Here is a 13,472-nt window from a genome sequence, read left to right as displayed (position 1 = left end):
TGAAAAAGCAGGTGTTTGTCTCGAATACCGAGTAGGGACTATCACAGCATCTTAATAGTCTAGCCAAAATACTGAGGGCAAAAAAATTGAACAGTATGTATACATTTTCTATTCATAACTCTACATCTATGCATCTTAAAGATAGATGTAAATACATCTTTAACATGTATGGATCCGGAGTTAAGAATAGCCAATCTAAATTTTCCTATATGCACCTTTCAATATTTTTGGCCTCAATATTTTAGCTTGAAATAATATGCAATATTCCCTACTCAGTATACCAAACTACAACAATTTATGCATAATGCAGGCTTGAACTTCATATCTGTTATAGAATGTTTTTGCATTTTTCTGGCCATCATGCATAAAGTCAACAAAGGACTTAATTGAAACATTAGATCCTTCTTTGGAGATCCGTATTTCAGAATTTGTCATCTTTGTTCCTGGTTCTAAAATCTTTCTTATTCCATAGTCTTGACGATGTCTAGTTATTCATTAGCCAAAAATGTGAAGCCCCAATATGTCAGTCGGTTTAAGCTCTCGCTGCCTTTTAAATGATTATGGTGAGGACCTCCAAGACTTGAACTTTTATAACTAAAGGATTTTCTATCCGAGGTAAATAACCAAAGAATTTATATAGGTTACTGGAATGGAGAGTGTGATAGCAAAAACGAGGTCTTAATTTCTCAGTTCTGCTATCATGCAGTACATTTTTCAGATCTTTCCTGCAAGAGATTTTTCGGCATACATTATCGTTTCAGCAAATTACCTCAGCAGATAGTTACTGGAGGAGTTTTATGATAGCCACGTCTTTTGAAGCAAAGTCATGGATGTCTGAAAATACATTTCTATAAATAGAGGTCTCCTGCTCTCTTTCCCACAGAGATGGTACGTGCTGCTTCTGTGGTCTCGTTTGTTTGGGTTTTTGGTTTTCATGTACTGAATAAAGATGGCAAGACAATGAATTGTTTATTGGCAAATATGTTTTATCGAGTCAACTTTTAGAACATGCGCCTTGCCTCTCTACATTTCAGACTTTTTTGGACGCCTGCAATGTTCCCAGTAGCTAATTTTTAGGTGATTTGCAGAGTTCTCTGTAGCTAAAGTGAGAAGAGATGATCTTGACTGTAAAACTGGACATGGAGCCACTGTAACAGATAATGTGCGTAAGGAATATAAGTTCCTATTGGAATAGCTTCATCCCACTAGGATCTTCTCAATAATGTTTGCAATGTCACTCTACAAAGGCTTCTTTGGATGTGGACACTGCTCATCTTTTTGCATGACCTGTCAATAACAACCTTAGCCTGAGCGGAAGCATGTACAACTATTCATTGGAGACAAAAGCACAGATGCACCACATGTTAAAGAGTAGGTAAGAAAAGAAAAATATAAAATTCATTTCCCACATCAGAGTTCTTCAAAAAACAGTTCCTTTTTATTCCAAACATATAATGAATCTTTCTTTCATTTTAAAAAGAACAGAGCCATAAATGTGGTTGTTCTTAACAGCACAGCCGACGCATTTCGTCCTTGAGGCGGACTTCTTCAGGGCTGTTTAAACACAAACATATAAATATACAAATAAGTACATCGACATAAATAAGTACATTGACATAAATATACAAATAAAAAATACACAGATAAAAAGTACAAATGAAAAATACAAAGTACATCAACAAGCCCAAGACATAACATATTACATACTACATGTTCACATTACATACACATATATATCATCACAGAGGATATTATATTAACTAAACATCTCCATTGTGAAACAAAAAGATCCACATTTATATAATACAAAAGGCCATAGGTTGCCAAACAAAAAATACACAGATTCATTGGACTTTGGAGATTCCTGATGATGAGTGTTAGCTGAAGTTACTTAAAAGGGAAAAAAATAATGGCTCTAGTAAATTGAAAGCGATCAAATACAGACACTTGACGCTAAGAGTAGATAAAGGATAATTGAAAGTGAAATGATGGATCCAAAACGGCTTGCAGTTAGACATAGTTTATTAGTTTGTGTTGTAAGAGTCCTTAAGTGTGCCTGGGCTAGATTTCCTGAATTGCTCTAAAACAGATTTTATGATCATCTCGCCCCCAATCTTTATCACTTAGGCATTCTCCCCCTAGAGTTATGGTACAACCTAAGTTGTTGGTCTGCAAATTTTCACAGAAGAATGCCCACATTTTCGCTTTAGCAAATCAAACCAGTGTTTACACAGAATATCGGAACCAAAAATATCGTGAGACAAAAGATTGTGTCAAGAATTTCAAAGACAAAATATTGTGAAGGTAAGTTTCTATAGGTAAATAAAGTTTTACTATACAACACTCAACATATATGTACCTTAAAATTAAAAAAAAAATATATATATATATATACATACACACACACACATCTTCAAGGTACTTAGATATGGAGTTAAGAATAATAAACCTATACTTATCCATTTGTACTTACCTTCTCAATGTTTTGGCCTTTTATATTTTTGACACAATATTCTGTCCACACAATATTTTTCATTCGGATATTCCGTCAGTGATCCAATCAAAAAACATGATAGGCTACTATTGTAATTTACCAGTGCTCAACATCTTTAAGAAATGCCTGTCATTGGCCTGCAAAGACCTCTTCCAACTGGCCAGTTATGGCTATGCTTGGATACATCAAAGCTTTGTGTAGTGAACATTTTCAGACTTAACGGCTAGCACGATCACCTTTCCTTATCATTAAACACCGTCTCCCGTACTGATCTTTTCACTTATAGATCATTGATTTCAGGGATAATATTTTAATTAGTTCAATTAAATCAAAGCAGGACTACAGCACCTAGATTGCCTATTAGGTTGTCACTCAAAAGTCATGAACTGGTAAGTGTCCTTAGTGACCTGGAGGGAGTTTGTCACCCTACTGAGAGCTCTCAATTACTGGCCCTTGGTTGACTTCGACTGACAAGTGTATGTAATGTGCGGATGATCTTGAGGTTTTCCAGTTTGTACTGTACCTTATATTTGATTTTTTTTCCATTTAGTTTTTTGCCATATGCTTGAAGTTTCTCTGCACGGAGTAGTCGTTATGCGACTTTGCTGCCAAAGAAAATTCCTTAGGTTTAATAATTAATTGTTGCACAATGCACCAATTTTAGTAAAGTAAAAAGTTGTTGCTCAAACTCACCGGAAGTAAATCAAAAATGCTGTTTGTACAGTGCATAGCAGTTCTGAATACTCTGATGAAGTTTTCTTCCCCGATTAAATTTTTGTTTGCTATATTTAGAGTTTGAAGAGATGGGGGTCTCTTACAAGATAGTGTTAGTTTTTTTCTTAATGGATCCGCGCTCCCAGGCCCACGTGTGCATAGGTTGCCGGTGTAGGTTTATTATTTGCATTCGTAGACTGACTTTATAATGGAATAAAAACAGACTACAAGCCCCGGAAGGCAAAACATTGAACGGGATGAGCTACACATGGATTGACCCGAGAAGCTTGAGAGCTATGTGTTCATTTTCCAAGTAAGGTGCTTGTTTCTTTTATGGAAATGCCTTTATCTTTTTTCATTTAGAAAAAAAATATATATATTTTTATTAATTCCAAACAAACATAATCAAGATACCAGGTCTAACAGGGACGCATCTAATCAATAGCAGGCTCTGGTTTCTCCCAAATACAAAGCGCTTGTCCAAATCCTACAGATCTTATGTACCATCCCTCAAAGTAATAGCCCCGGTATGCACCTAGGCTGCTGAAAATTAAACCTAGTGGGAGCGGCCAGCTAGCAATAATCAACATACAAGTGGTTCCTGAGCCGCGCCCGGTAAGAAATTAGACAAATCAAGGAGAAAAAAAAAAGAGCAAACATACAACCCGCCCCCCATCCCTTACCCCTCCCCGGCCTGTCAAACCAAACAAAAGTTTACACTAACATCAGGGTGCAATACAACAGTCCACAATGCACATATTATACGATGTAGACCAGAAAGTTCTGCAGCCTCAAGGATATTTACAATCAGGTATGCAGGAAACATAGTGAGCCAGTTACGGTAAAATACAGTCATCAGGGTGGAACAGCTAGGTCTCCATCCGTGGAGTCTACATCCAGATCAGCGTCCGGGGCCTTCAATAAGACCACCAATGCCTCCCAAGCCCTCGCAGCCTCCAATGCTTTTTCTCTTTTCGCGCGACTAGCAAGTTGGTCTAATAATGCCCTCTCATTCCGCCCACTTAAGGAAATCAACTTTCCACCTCTGAATCCTGGGGCCTCGCTTGGATTTCCAGTGTATTGTGATATTTCTTTTGGCCAATATTAGACCCAAATCAAGAAATTTACTAGTGATCTTGTTTTTAGATGTGTGGGGGAACCAGTGCAGCAAACAAGGGCCTATAGCGAGTTCTATTTCTCGCTCGGTATCTCTCGCTCGTCCCAAGCTGGGGGCAAGCCCACATCATGTGGTGGAAATCCGCATCCTCCGTGTTACAATGTGGGCATAGGGCTGTGTGTGTACCGAAGTATGTATTTATCTTGCCCTGGGTGAGGTAAGCTCTGTGTAATATAAAAAAAAAATGCACCAGCTTGAACCGGGCATTCCTAGTGCTTTTCCACGCTCGCTCAACCAGTTCGACCCAAACCTTCTCAGGGATCTCCTCGCCTAAGTCCCCCTCCCATTTCTGTCGCAATACCGACAGCGGAGTCAGCGCCTCGCGCGTCATGCCTTAATCTTTTTTCATCATCGGCAACAACATGATACGTGTAAACCGGTTGTATGAATGATTGATTTATTTTATAAAATCCTGTTAACCATTTGAGTGAGGCACAGAAGTGAGTTAGAATATGTTAAATGTATAGACACCTTCATTTATGTATGAAACACCAAATATCAGATTACTGTGTTATAAGCTCTTTGTATGTCTAGGTTCGCTATTGTAGATGATTCTTATTTACCTCGACTTAAAATGTTATCGGAACACCTGCTTTAAAAGAGAGCAATCATCTCAGAGGACCCCCAGATATATTGCATTTGTTTTGTAAGATTGAATATCTTCCCTGTTGAAGTGCCTTTTAGTGAAAAAAATCACATACAAGGACGTGTGCTGGCCTTGAGTCGTGCCCAAGACGGTGCATGCTGGGTTGCTTGCAAAACCTTTTGTTTACTTACAGGAGGGCCTCCAGGCTGCCCCTTCCCTACCATTGATTGGCTTCACTGTCACTCTCATTTGCTTGCTTTCCATAAGCTGGCATGCCTGGCATTCACTTCTGCTTCGTGATTCTCCCTCCCCCTAGAACACGCCCCAATTACTTGTCCTTCCACTGCTTCCTTAATCGTGCACTACTTTTTACAAAGCACTTTACTAAATCGCGTGTCTTTCCAGCAGTCTCCCTCATGTACATGTCGTCCGTGTCTCCTTCTGCCTCCCACTTTTCTCCCCCCATGTAGTTTCCCCCTCTGTCACTTGACCCCCGGTTTTGTTGTTGCTTGCCCCACCCTCTATCCATGTTGTTGCTTGCCTTGCACCCGTTTCATCCGTTGTTGCTCTCCCTCCCGTCGCTCTCCTACCCCATCCGCTGTTGGTGTTGTTGCTGTCCCACTTTATCCACCTGCTGTTTATGCTGTAACTGTCCCTCCTGTCCTTCAGCCCTCTTCCCTCCGTGCTGCCTCATGCCTCCATGCCACAATGGACAAAGCGCTATGACACTGCCAGCGCTGGCCTTGTCATAGTACTTTTCCCCCACACTCTCCATTGTTGTTGCCCCATACGCCCTCCCTCCTTGTTGCTGCCCCCCACGCGCAGTAAAAATAAAGACTTGGCTAGTGATGGCTGTGTCATAGAAAGTAGAATAAAAAAAATATGCTCTGATACGACCAGCAGCGGACATTTAGCTTACTTTGCATTTGTTTGGACGGTATACGTCACATAATAAGGCTTTTCTGTACCACATAATTTAACCATTCGAATCACAAAAACGTGGTCCTATATTGGCGTATACCGTCAGTTGTCCCGACTGTAGGCATCTCAGCAAATATTCATAGTATGTGTTCTAAATCATTGCCCTTCATTTATATAGACTTTACCAAGCATGTGAAGCCACTTGTCACATAAATCTGGACTCTGCCTGGGGCAGTGGAGATACTGAGCATTTAGGAATGGACCATGTTTATTTTTGACCTTTCTCATCAACATCAAATATGACATCTGTAATGTCCATGTGTCAGTCGACTTTTCATCATGTCAGGAACATGTGTCTGAACCTGTCCTGTCCTTGACCTCGTCTGGATGGAGAGTTCAGCTGGTCTTCAGTTCTTCACAGCTTGATACTTAAACTCTTCCTGGAGTCAATTTCTTTCAGAATCCCTTTATCCTGTGGCTCGACTTAGCTATTTTAAACACATCGTACCATACCACCAGTCCCTTCAACAGCCATTGAAATTCGGTAAGAACGTTCATGGCACAAAATTACTTTATATCATTACAGGTTGTGAGCAATAGCAAAAAAGTAAATTCTTCTCTGGCAACCTGCAGCGAAGGATAAAAGGCTTCTGCACCCTGTAAACTAATATTGAACCCGGGTCTATATGTTGCGTAGTAACAGCGGTTCACTCTGTAACACTCATACAAACGTTAGCATTTATATTTATAAAGGAAATTATAATTTATTTTGAGTGGCCAGAAGTGTCATTGAAGCATTTTTAGGTCTCGCCTGAGCCAGCGCATGCGCTGGCTGGCGAGACATTTAGTAGGTGGGTTTAGAAAGTGCTACCCACATTTTTGTGCTGGCTACAAGCTTCAGTGCACGATGGCGTTCAAAGCTGCTCCCGCATTCCCCCCTCCCTTCTCGTCCAGCCATCTGCCTTTCCTGCGCCAGCCTTCAGCCCCATGCCCCTCCCCCCGCTGCTTTAGCGCGTCATCGTGATCACTTTCGCTTTCACAGCGATCGTGATCGCGATGACTTTCGTGGCCAATGCTTGTCTATTATGTTGTAGGCTTGTATGCCACTCGGATAAGGGGATTTAACCTGCAAAGCAGCAAACAGTTTCATTTGTTTGGCAGAGTTCCATCTGTATAAAAGTATTCGTGATTGGTGTGCAGTTTTCTGTTGTGCCTGCATAAGCTGGTTGGTATCTGTGTGGATAGCTTTGCTTATGCGAGTAACGTGACTGCTTCGGCTCTGAATAGTTCAGTGATAATCAAACTTGGCTTGGTTCAGGTAAATTTGACTCGGTTATGAATGCTTTCTGACCATCTTCCCTTCAAATGAACACCTCTTTAGGCGATCCGGGATTTTCTGGCTAATGCTGATATGGTATTGTTTGACCAGTGTGGGGTCGAGATTCATTTTCTTGTTGTAGCTTGCCAAAAGGTGTGAGTCACCGAATGCTTGTAGATACTCGAGGCGGTGTCATTTTCCCCCGCTCCTGACAAGTTAACTCGTGGGAATCACCTTCGGCCTTAAATTTTCAGTTTGTTTAATTTTCCGTTGTTATTTTTTCTGCAGTTTTTCAAAATGTTTGCTTGCTGTGCTAGCCAGATAGATGGCTTCATTTGAATCAGAACACAGGTTGAACCACTGGCCAAAGTAAATCACCTCGTACCCAGGCAAGATTTTTTTTCTCAAAGCAGACGTCACTTTAACACACATATATTATATCTTTCTATTGGTAATGCGCTTTTAAGTGCTTAATGATGTTCCTGCCCCAAAGCCTGAAGTAATATGTATTTCGACCATCCATTCAACTATACTTGGGTGTTAAGTGTTTTTTGTAAATAAAAATGAATCATTCCTGAGCCCACTCGAGGAATGAGGCTGAAATATGCACTCACCAGCCTCTTTGCTACTAAAGGATTTTCTTTTTGCAGAATATATTCAAGATGAAGGTTATGCTTATATTAACTTTCTCTCATCTTTTGAGTCACAGGCATGTGGCAAAAGATTTTTTTGGACTTGCCAGCAATAGCGCATGCGCTCTCGCTTGTAAGCGATATTGTATAAAACAAGAGGCTTGCAGCCCACTCATCGCTTACCATTTGTTGGCTGCATTGTCATTCTTGTTTGCTAGCTTCTAATTGGCCAGTGTATGCTGGCTTCACTTTATCTTCCTTCAGCTGGAGCATGGACCAAGTACTGATTGCTCCAGCTTGATTGCTGCCCTTCTGCTGTTTGGTCTCGCTGTGCTTGAGGTACTATTCATTTTTGTGTCTGTCACTCTCCCACCCTTCTTACTATGGCTTCTTTCCCCTCCCACTCCTTTAGAATCCTGTTCCCCCTCAGTTTGCCCCTCTGAAGCCCTCCTCTTTTGCATTACTGGCCGTTGCTGACTCATGGTTCCAGCCATCAGCAGTCTTCTATTGCCTGGGATTGCTGCACATTCCTGCTTCCCACTGTTGGCGGCTGCAGATGCTGTTGCCTCGTGTTCCCAGTGGCTTCTCTCCATCCACTGTTTGCTGGTTCTCGCTTGTCTCCCATTTCCTGTGGCCAGAACATATTCAGCATTCTTTTATGGCTTCGGCTGCTCACAGCTACCTCACTTCTCCCTGGAGTACCCCACCTGCAGCACTATCTTCAGTTCATAATGTTTCCATTTATGTTGCATATATGGGTCTGTGTTGTCAGCATTTGTGTTTATTGGTCGTGTTGCTTTTTCCCCTTCCACCTACATTGTCTGTGAAGCTTATTCACCACCCCGCCCCCACCCTCCATGTTGCCTCTTTCCTGCTCCCATTCCCTCTTGCCTGTGTTGCTGCTTCTCCCCCACACCCTGCCTTTACTGTGTTGCTTCTTCCCCTCCCACAAGAAACAAGCATTGGCATAGCCAATAGGTCTCGCTTTTGGGACCTTATAAGAATTTAGTTATGCAACTGTTGCATGGCTGAACACTTATAAGGTCCCAAAAGCGAGACCTATTGGCTATGCCAATGCTCGTTTCCTATTGTTATTCGTGAGATGGTCAGTGCTGGAATTATATTGATGCCCTTTAACAAATAGATACTTTATATGGCTGTGCAGTACTCAGTGGTACAAAATGAGTTAAAGTTCGCACAGTTTATAAAAGAAAATACGTGCAAGTGGTAAGGCTGTTGATGGAGACGATCAAAGCCCCAGTCACTAATTTGAAATGGTGGCAAAGACTGGTAGTTTTATTAATCCACTTCGGATTGTCGGCAGTATTTTGACCCTTGTCGTGCAAAGGTATTAGGACATTAATTGAACGGATGAGCAGTTAGGGATTTGGAAGATTGAAAATAGAAAAGAGCCTTCTAGCAGAGTTGTAGAGATAATTGCAATGGTCAGATTCATGGTTATCAGGGATTGGGCTGAAAATGGAAAAATGTGCGGTGAAAATAATAGTTCTGCACGTTTTAGTTGTATAATGTTTTAGAGTGAGAAACAATGGTGAATTGTTTTAGTCCAGTGTTTCAGTGACACTTGTGATACTCGTCTCACCAGAGCTGGTGGACTGCACCTTTATGGTCACCTCTGCCAGTGATGTCATAAGAACTTGACAGCGCCTGGTGCAATGCTGGACTAAGTAATCCAGTTTCATTTTCTGTACAGTTATTATACAGAAAATCGGAAAAGATGGCATGGATCTGGACGCCCTAGACCTGCGTTGGACACCGCAGCAATTGGGCATTGGAAGGTTTTTTTTTTTATTTCAGACCTCTATTTTCTCGATTTTTAAGTCTGTGATCTGACCTGAAAACCTTTCCTCTGCATTTTCGGTGTTTCTTTTAGTAACGTTGAGTACTTGTTATCAGTGGTCTTCTTTGGTAATCTATAGATTGATGTAGTGCAATATGATGGGAGATGTTTCATCTATCTTTTTCAAAGAATAGCAGAAAAAGAGTTAGTTGAAGGGTGAGAAAATAATTCGCATTGATGGCTACACATTTGGAATATGTTCAATTTTTAGAAGTCTATACATTTCCTTTCTGACAATTTAGGGCTGTGCCTAAGCTTTGGCCCTAAGCAGCAAAAAAATGGATGTTAGAACTTTGAAGAATCGCACAAGCCACCATTTCTTCTTACAGAATCATCCAGATAAGATACTATTTATACAAGCTCACTGAGGCCCAGGGGCAGAAAAGCCTGCTCTGTATCCGAACCCCAACGAGTTTGGTTACTCAGTGGCGCCCTCAGTTTCTAATACTAGCCATCCTCCTCTGCTGGTGAACATTATGATTACACACACCGTAAAGAAATGTGTGTTCTTACACACAGTGCTGTTTGTGTGCTCAGCTGTAAAAGTGGTGTGTACTGTTTATGCCGATCTATGGAGGCAATGTTTCATCTAGGACTCCATCCACTAACCGTGCTGAAGGTTATAAGGTGCCTTTTCATTTACCCTCAAGCACCAGTAACTCATAAATATGTTTAATGGCAAAATAGAAATGTGAATTCCATGTACATAGTTCTAACGTTCCATCAGAGTTCATGTACAGGTTGTAAAATTATCAGGGTCAGCGTGGAACAGCCACCGCCGTAGACCATTGAGAGCTGTGAATATAGTGTGCATTGTTCGTGGTCACTGGGAGTCCAGCGTGGCCAATGAAAAGAGCATTGTGTTAGAGTTCCACTTAGACTTAATCTTTCACCCCATCACATCTGTGTGAATAGTTCTCTCAGAAATATATGGCATGTAGTTGGGCTTTCATAGACCCGTGTCAATCACCCCAGCCTGAAGCATGCTTGTAACTATCTAGTTTGCAAAACCCCTAAGAAAACTGGCATTTCCTATAACCATAGCGGTTTCGTTCAAAAACATCCCATGGAGCAGTCAAAAAAATTGTTGCGGCCTCAGGTCAGATAAGAATAGTGATGAAGTTTCAGACAAGGTTGAACTCCTATCGGGCAGAAGCTTTTTTTCAGTCTTTCCCAGGTTTCACCGTTTTGCCTCAGCAGCACAAGGGAAGTTGTCTGCTTTCCAAGTTTCATACATTGATTTTGTGCATGTGAGGAAAAAATGCTGGTACTTCAAAGAAAGATGATTTTGTCAGCAGCATCCTTATATTGTTAGTACCTTTGAGAATTTGCTAGCCTTCTATTCTTGAGAACCTTTGCTATATATAGGTTTAGGTACAAACCTCCTCAGCCTTGACTTCTTTGTTTTCATTAGTTCTTTTTAGCATGAAATATTGAATGTTGTAAGGCTTGTGTAGAACATCTGTGACGGTGCTTGATGTGTAACCTACATGACAATATCATTAGGAAGAAGGCAACAGAAGGATATCGGATGATAAATAGGAGTGACTCTCCAATGTTAATGAGATTGGAAGGAACGAGGGAGTTTGAAGAACCCTTCAAGGAACTTTCTGGAAAATTCTACTTTGTTTGGAGGTGGATGCGTGGATCCCTACCGTCTCAAGAGTACTTACAGCAACTACAAGGGCATTCAAAAGGATGGGTAGGAGGTGAAATATTGGATGGTCTCAAGTGGGAAATGCTTTTTTTTTTTAAGTTGAAAATGACCTAGTCAATAGAACCCAATTGTACATCTCTCCAGAAGAGCATTCTCTACCAAGTGCTTCCCTGCCACCACCGAAGCGGAGATAACCGGGCTCTTCTCTTGGTCTTCTGTATGAACAGATTTCGTATTCACTCACCACAAACATTCGGAAACCCTGCCATAGGAACTAAAGTATAGAAAAACTCTCAACTGCTACAGAATGTTTCATTCTTGAAAAATGGACCTCACTCGAATATGGTCGCATTAATTCCTATTTATGTTTTCCCTATTCTGTAACATTGTCTCATTTTTTTCCTAAGCTGGTGCAATGGTTCATCTGTAACACCAATATAGTATTTATTCTCTACTGTCCTTTATCATTCCCCACTCTGACATCATGGACTGGAAGGCCTGCTAGTACACTTTTGACACCAGTTTCGTTACACAAGGACACGTTCATTTTTGTTAGGCACTGGGAGATTAAGTAATTTGCCCAGAATCACAGGATGTTGAGCGTCGTTGCTGAGACTCGGACCCGGTTCCCCAGCTTCGACGTCGACCGCTCTAGCCGTAAGGCTACATCCGAAAGCTGTCGAGCGTGTACACGCTGTCACGATTACTTAAAGCCTCCACAGGCAGCTCTGTCTGCATGATCTTGTCTTTCGCTGCACTGCTGCTATTAAATACTACTTAACATGCTTCCAGAGTTGTGTTTTTTAGCTCTGACCTGGGATTTGCTTAACTGTAATTTGTTTTTAACATTTTCAGCAGTTCTTGTGTCTTATTGAAAGCTGCTTCATGTCTGATCGTTGGTGGGACCCATTGTGCAGCTCTAGTGAGTTGTTGCATTGCGGTATGAGAGGTGGGCCTGACTGACGTGAGTTCTGTATGTAGAGTGTGGCGCGTTTACTTTTTGCGCCACGACTGTGCCTCCGTGGAGGAGCCTCACGGATCTTAAACTTCGGCAGCACGTTAGTCATACGTGTGTCTGAGGCCTGTACGCGATAAACCTAAAAACAGGTACTGATGTGCTTGTGCAGGGTCGGCAGTCTAGCGGCTCTATTCATTGGCTTGCAAGTGACGCAGAAACTAAATAATTGTAGAGCCGCAAGGTAATAACACCACAGGAGCTAATGAAGTTTCCAAATACTATCCAGAGCTCCGCACCGTGCTGGTTGGCTTGGTCATGCTGCTGCTTGTTTTTCACTTCTGCAAAGTTTGACTTGTCATTGGCAAAGGATTTGTGCTGCACTGGTGCATGTTCTGTGTCTAGGCACGTGACCATGATCGCCAGAAAGGTACTGTTTTGTATGTAATGTAAATATGGGAGAAACCGCAACCACAATAAAAAAAAGTCCTGTACATTATGGACATTAATACTAGTCTATCGGAGGAGCAGTGAACGTCCATGTTCTGCTTTCATGGTAAACACCCCGATGATTTTTTAGAAATGTTTCTAGTAGTACCATATTTGAGTAATTAATTCCATTACGTTTCTTTAAGTAAGCCAATTGGCTTAAAGCAAAACTCGATGCTAGGAACTTACTATATTCTGGCAGCTGCTGCTTTCAGTATTGCGTGTAATTTACTTACAAACGATGTGCCTATCAACCAAGTTTGCATATCAACCAAGTTCGCATATCAACCATGTTAAATCACAAATAACTGTATAAATAACAATGTAAATGAAGTAACCGTTGATCTAAATAGGCTGTTGCTACAGAATTCTCTCTACTGCCTCAATTATTTCAAAAACACACAATCTACACTTACTATACATCCACACTACTATAAAGCTAAGAAAAAAAAAATACCTTTTGGCTTTGCCAATGCTTGTTACTGCTTCGGCTCAGCGAGATCCCACAGTAAGCGCATTGTTTAGAAGGCTGTCATTTGAGAGCTTGCACCAAGAGGTCCTTTGAGAGTAGTGCCACCAATCCTTTTCTGTATCCCTTTCCTGAACGTCAAATAGGTGGTTCTGTTAACAAAAGTCTGGGAAACAAGTAAAATAAAGTGTCAATTAAG

General features: G+C 41.2%; 1 protein-coding gene and 1 long non-coding RNA gene across 9 annotated transcripts in view; one reads left to right on the top strand and one right to left on the bottom strand.

Annotated features, from left to right (window-relative positions):
• Positions 1-13,472, top strand: part of KALRN (kalirin RhoGEF kinase) — a 1,569,312-nt gene that overhangs the window by 87,699 nt on the left and 1,468,141 nt on the right. The window lies entirely within an intron of this gene.
• The window catches only part of LOC146856852 (uncharacterized), a 34,161-nt gene continuing 22,134 nt past the window's right edge, over positions 1,446-13,472 (bottom strand). Inside the window, exons 2-3 of the long non-coding RNA XR_014979508.1 lie at positions 13,262-13,439; positions 1,446-1,554 (exon numbers count right to left, since the gene is read on the bottom strand). This is a non-coding gene — a long non-coding RNA (uncharacterized LOC146856852). The remainder of the gene's footprint in view (positions 1,555-13,261; positions 13,440-13,472) is intronic.

The sequence above is a fragment of the Triturus cristatus genome, chromosome 3_2 (assembly GCF_964204655.1).
Source record: "Triturus cristatus chromosome 3_2, aTriCri1.1, whole genome shotgun sequence".
NCBI lineage: Eukaryota > Metazoa > Chordata > Amphibia > Caudata > Salamandridae > Triturus > Triturus cristatus.
This window is presented reverse-complemented; position numbering and strand designations above follow the sequence as displayed.